Here is a 6,372-nt window from a genome sequence, read left to right on the forward strand (position 1 = left end):
CTGAGAAGATTCTGCATCCAGCGTTGTCTCGTGACTTGTATGAATAGCTGGTGTAGGTGTATTATGTGCAAGTAAAACATCATCTATAGAAAAATGAGTTAAAAATTCACACAATATGCATTTAAACTAATCAAGTATACAATTAGTTAAATGATATACCTATTGAAGCAGCCCATGAAGATGAAAGTTGAGACGGGCTACCACTGGGTGATCGACCATTGTAACCTCTATGAACCATATTCTAACAAATAAAAAATGTCTTGCAATACATTCAAACATTGCAATACCTTCAAATCATTCAAATCATTTTTATACGTTTCAATACATTCAAATCATTCATATCAAATATTGCAATACATTAAAACATAAGATATGACATCACTTCCTAATCATGGATAACTTATCCTTAACTTGCAATACAATTGGATCAGTTACACAACTCTATATCTTCATGCATACATAATCAAATCGAAAATAACTTCATGCAAGACATTCAAATATTGCAATACATTCAAATCATTACAATACATTCAAATCATAATTCTATACCTATCAAAGATACATAATCAAATCAAAAATAACTTCAAATCATTAAAGTCATTGCAATACATTTTAATACATTCAAATCATAACTCTATACCTATCAAACATACATAATCAAATTGAAAATAACTTCATGCAATACATTCAAACATTTCAATACATTCAAATCATTCAAGTCATTGCAATACATTTCAATACATTCAAATCATAATTCTATACCTATCGAAGATACATAATCAAATCGAAAATAACTTCATACAATACATTCAAACATTTCAATACATTCAAATCATTCAAGTCATTGCAATACATTTCAATATATTCAAATCATAACTCTATACCTATCTAATATACATAATCAAATCGAAAATAACTTCATGCAATACATTGAAATCATTCAAGTCATTACAATACATTTCAATACATTCAAATGATTCACATCAAATAGAGGTATGTATTACAAGATGTATTTCACTAGCTCGAGAATTCTTCCTCATCACTTATTTGACTTTCATATTATTCGTCTTCCTTCTCCTCCTCTTCATCATCTTCTTCTTCTTCTTCATTGGGTGCTCATTCACTTGGTATATCATTTGGATCACCTTCTTCCATGCATGTGTCATCGACCAATGGAGATATGACATGCATACCATGCGCGACATCGTGACCATAAGAGAAGTCATACATATCATCTGATTGATAGTAATCACTCTCTTCAGTTAACTTGTCTTCCTGTAACTAATCACACTCAGGGTATAGTTTAAACTCTACATTGCAAACTACCCACCATTCATTTCTATCTGACTTCCTTGTACTCGGATATGAAGTATAGTAAACTTGTTGAGCTTGCGAGGCTAATATGAATGGTTTATATATTGCAAACCTTGATTTATGATTCACCTCCACAATGCTTGAGGCTTTTGTCGACTCTTGTTGTTGTGGGATCAAATTAATGACACTTGAATAAAGTTACCTTATTATTTATGCCCAAGTAAGTCAACTCCATTATTTCTTCTATAACACGTAGTAGTCATGTTCATTTTCATCGTAGTTGCTACCCTTGACACACATGCCACTATTCATCATTGACTTGTTTACACTGCAGTCTTTTGTATAGAATCGATAACCATTTACGATGTACCCGTTATAACAATACACAACTTTGGTCGGACCATTTTATAAATCACATATTCCTTTATCTTTAACATCACCATGGTGGACCTACAAGCATAAACAATGACTGTGATCACGACCAATTAAGTAATTTATTATTATTTATACAGAAAGAATGTATGTCATCGTCCTTACCAACTATTTTAATTTTGCCACAAACTTATTTTCACATTCTTTTTATATTTCTGCATCAGTGAGATGTGGAAGTTCTCTTCGCAACTCCAGATCAAATCGTATGCACTTAACAAATACTTATATTACCGAACCATATATGTACGTATAGAACTTAATGTTACAAATTAAATATACTTACTTGATGCATGGGTCGATCGCTGAGCAATTAAAAAGGATATAGATTTATGCTGCATCTTACTCTCGATCTTCCAAGAGTCTTGACCTGCAACTGCGAAAGGCATGCCCAAGTGGTTGAAATATAGACAGTTTGTCAGCTACAGTAAATTGTTCTTCATCGTCATTATGAGGTGGGCATGCGTAACGTGTTGGAATATGAGGTTCAAAGTACATAGATAAGAAATTTAAAATCTCTTCTAAAGTCTACGCCTCACAAATAGAGCCCTCTACTCTTGCTTTATTCCAAACCTTTTTTTTGAGGTCAAACATGCATCTATCAACAATATACATCTCGAATTACAATAAATTTCTTCATAGCATTAAAGAAAAAAATATAAAAAAACATATACCTTTCAAATGGGTACATCCACCGATATTGCACAGGACCACTAACCCTTAGTTCATATGGCAAATGTATGATCAAATGTTCCATAACATCAAAAAATATGGGCGGAAATATCTTCTTTAGCAGACAAATAGTAGTGACAACAGATTTCTTGAGATTCTTTACCTCAAATACTATGACTTTCGATGCGCACAATGTTCTAAAAAATCTTCTCAACTCAGATAATACCCCCCATATAGGTTTGTCTAACATATCATGGAATGCTAGGGGTATCAACCGTTGTATAATGACATGACAATCTACTACAAGAAAAATGCATAATGGCGACGGATGTTATTCATCGCTAGTTCGTCGCTAATCCGTCGTTGTACATGTTTACGATGGATTTTGCTATGGACTAGCGATGGATATCATCTGTCGCATAACCCTAGTCGCTAAATTATGACAAAATTTATTTGTCGCTAGTTCGTCGCTATGTTGTGACTGCTTAGTGACAGATCATGTGCGTTGTGAATTCATCGTTAAATGATGACCGATTTGATTAAGCAACAGAATTTAATCTATCGCTATTTCTGTCGCTACCATTCATCGACAGATGAATATCCGTTGCTAATTGGCGACGGACATTAGCGACGACTTAAATTATGCCGCAAACCGGCGACTACCTCAAATTGGCGACGGAGTAACAACGGATAATATCCGTCGCTAATTTATAATAAAAATTTTATTTATTTTTTTTGAAATATTTTAAAAATTGGGAAAAATTTCTCATACAATTCATATATCCTGCTTATAAAAAAATAGTATAAATAAAAAATGCATACAAATTAAACAGAAATGCTAAGTTAAGCAAACTTTAACTACTAAGTACAATCCTTGCGAAGTTATAATTAGTTACAAGTTTGTCAAACAAATTAAACAAAAAAATCTAATCCTCACCAAGATTTTGGGCATCATCCTCTTCATTTTCTCGATATGCCCCTTCCTTCATGCCTCCATCAGTTTCTCTACGTTGATCATCTCCATCATCCTACAAAAGAGAACCAAAATGTTAGTATTTATAAACAAAACATAATGAAATAAATTATATGCAATCCATCTAATCTAATGCAACAAAGTAAATGGTTGAATGACAAATAGACTAGTAATAAACTGAAGGACATTAACAAAATTATAAGAAAAAATTTATAGTAATTCAATCATGCATACCTGATGGGTACCTGAGCTCATGTTGAATGCAGATGAAGTTCTACTGTCCTAAAAAAAGTTGCACAACTCATTACGAACAAGGTTGGGAATAGCTTTATTTAAAAAGTGTTGCATTTTGTCCTCAAGACGCTGATAAACATCATCCCAAGACATATCAGGGTCAATAGGACGTTGGGAGTTGATGTTGGCAAGAGAACTCTGTGAGCCCGGGCTGCAGGAGGAAACGACTGGTGTGATGTTCATGTTACTCCCAAACCCGAACACACGACCCTTTTTGGGTTCATCTGTAGCAGTCACCCATGCTGCAGGATCAAAAGACGGATGCTGAGTGGAGTCATCGCCATATCGTTGTATCATTTGTTGCTCGTATGACTCCTACAAAGTAATAATTAGAATATAAATTAATAATTAAGAATTACAATATTTATGATAACATAATTCAAAGTAACTTGTATATTACAATGTTTATTAATACAATAAATACATATAATTGTCGCTCTCGCCATCTCTGATACAAAATCTCTCGAGCTCTTACGTTTATGTGTTTCAACAAACACATCCTTATAAGGCACAATGCTTCCTTTTTCTGCTTCCTGCAATGTGACATGATATAAAAAATTGATTAATAAGTATGCAAAAATACTCACAAATTTGACAATATATATTGATGACTTACTATTTTCTTCTGGTGGCCCCCAAAAGTCCTTGATCCACCTGTGTGTAGATGCGCATCGGGCATCGCTGCTCGGTTTTGTGCAGCCTTTGCTGAGCGGTTTCGAAAATCATTGTTCACACACTTGTCGCACATGCCCTCCCAATAATCTCTCTTGACTGTAGCCGGCTCATGGCCCTTCCACTGCAGTGGATCATCTATCCCACCAGTTGCTTTTTTTGTTGCAGTTTTCATATTGTGCAGCATGTCGGCAAATCGATTGGCAATCATCTTCTGCCACACTACCCTTGCGTCCTTCTCCTCGTTTGTACTCGCGAAGTGATGGGAGGCCTATAAATACTTTCAGAATGTTAACATACATTTCAATAAAACACTGCTTGTTATGATAAATGATTGCATACCATGAATGAAGAAATTAAGTTGTCCAACACCTCTCTCGGGTACTCTTTCCATTACACTACTGGTCCTGGAAGATGATGCAGTAATGACTTCGTAATTCCTCATTTTACTTATTGCTGCTCAAACCTCGCACTGCACATGAAAAGATACACATTAATAATCGACCGTCAATATACATTTTTTATAAGTTAAATATTGAACAAGTGACAATGAAATACTTACGATCGACCATCGATATAAACTATTTGAATTACTTGTCGTGGGTCACACGGAGAAGACCTTGCATCCGACGTATGTGGGTCATGTGTAGGCGAAACACCATGTGATCATCGCAAAATTTTTCTTCTTGTAATATTCTCTCTCTTCCTTCTCTTTTCCTTTCTAACCTCTTATTTTCCTCCTTTTTGAAGGGAGAAAGATAAAAGACAGAAAGAAAGAGAGAAGAGAAAAGAAGAGAAAAGAAGGAGAAGAATTCTTTTGCAGGTCTCACTTGACCTTAATTTTGAAATTTTTTGAAATAACTCACCTCCGTTTTTGAAATATTTGTGGGAAAACTGGGAGACGGGATCCACTCGTCGGTACGAGGTTCGACTGTTCCTGGCGCCTTTATCAGGGGTAATCGAACCAAGGGTCGAATTTCATGCCTTTTGCTTTGCAAAGAATTTATCTAAGTATTTATTCTAAGTCTAAATGCACAATGAATCATGCTTGTGCAAATGCAAAGATGTATGCTCTTTTTGAAAAATGTTTTGAAGAATTTCCAAGTGAATCTGATAAAGTGAAGAAATGTTTTCTAACTTAGAACTTAAGATTAAAGTTCTAAGTTTTTAGAATAATCAAGAGCTCGGGAAAATAAATCTGGATTTTGGAAAGTGATTTTGAAGTTTTGAGATAAAAAGAGAAGAAAGGAAATTTTCAAAGTCATAAATGGACTTTGAATGAAAATAGAAATGAAATTGAATCAGAAGAAAAGATGGAATTGGGAAATCTGAATAAAATTGAGAAATGGAATTTGATTTAAAAGTTGAAATTTCAAGATGAAATCCGAATCCAAGATCTGGATTCTGAATAGAGTTCAAAGTTGAATTTTGAATTTAGGATCTAAAATGGGAACTTGATCTGGAATGAAATGGAATTGGTTTTAAGGATTGGAATTTAAAATGGAATTTTGGATTTGGAATTTTGAATGGAATTGGATTCAAGATTTGGAATCCAAGATGGTATTTGGATCTAAAATCTGAGATCCGAGATAGGGTTGGACTCTGAATCCTAAGATGGAATTGGATCTGAAGTCTAAGATCCAATGTCGAATTGGGTTCTGGATTCTAAGATGGATTTGGAACTGAAGTCTTAGATCCAAAATAGAATTGGTTCTGGATCCTAAGAATTGGAATTTTGGATCTGAATCTGAGATCCAATGTAGAATGGGGATCTAGATCCTAAAATGGAGTGGATCTGAAGTCTGAGATCCAAATGTAGAATTGGATTCTTGATCCTAAGAATTGGAATTTGGATCTGAAGTCTAAGATCCAATGTGGAATTGGATTCGGGGTCCTAAGATGGATTTGGATCTAAAATCTGAGATCCAATGTAGAGTTGGACTCTGGATCCTAAGATGGATTTGGATTTAAAGTCTGAGATCCAATGTGGAAGTTGAATTCCGGATCCTAAAATAGAT

This window comes from Nuphar pumila, chromosome 1 (genome assembly GCF_984573655.1).
Source record: "Nuphar pumila chromosome 1, dmNupPumi1.hap1.1, whole genome shotgun sequence".
Classification (NCBI taxonomy): Eukaryota; Viridiplantae; Streptophyta; class Magnoliopsida; order Nymphaeales; family Nymphaeaceae; genus Nuphar; species Nuphar pumila.